Genomic DNA, 784 nt, shown 5'->3' with positions numbered 1-784 from the left:
ATAAACGGAACTTCTGAAAAAGTAGTCCTGTTTTCCCGTTGGAAACTTTCCGATGGAAATGCGTGTTCCATTTACAACTTTGGAAAGGTCTTACCACTTCCAGGATATTCAAGGCCACATTTTTTAATTTTGGCGCGTAAAATCGCAATCACTGGGCGGCGAACGGACCTGAGTTAAATGGAACACGTTTTTCACCCGATGGAAATTTCCGGAAATTTTGTGTAAATGAAAAATGCCCTGTGACACCCGTAAAACCACTTGATTTGTAACGTGAGAACGTTTGTAGAAATGGCGTTGCGAGACAAGTTGCCCGAGAAATTGCACAGCGTAACAGCGCCTTCAAACTCCCTAAAGAAATGGCTTTAATGACGCAGGCATCGGTCGAGAAAAACTAACTGCCAACTAGAAATCATATTTAGCCTTCTTATAGGATACATAAAACTATACACAGAGCCTCTTATGATATAGCGTCGTAATCCAAATAAATTTATATGGGAATTTACAGTTCAAACAATAAATCATGCTTTTGTGATCTATATCTAATTGTCAAAAGACTATATTTAAATTAAACTTAAAATGATGTTATTCTCTTGATTGCATCCTACTTTTAAATCTTCGTTACTTTGTAATAAACGAGAAAGTGTTTTTCCTTGTTAGCTATTGATTTTTCCATGTCAAGAGGCTTTGCGCCTTAGACTTGTTTTCCCGCGCGATTTTCTTGGAATTCACTTTCCACGTTTTTTACTTTCATGCGCGCCCAAGGCCTTGTTTTCTCTAGCGACGC

Source organism: Montipora capricornis, chromosome 5, assembly GCF_036669925.1.
Source record: "Montipora capricornis isolate CH-2021 chromosome 5, ASM3666992v2, whole genome shotgun sequence".
NCBI lineage: Eukaryota > Metazoa > Cnidaria > Anthozoa > Scleractinia > Acroporidae > Montipora > Montipora capricornis.
Note: the sequence above shows the minus strand (reverse complement) of the source record.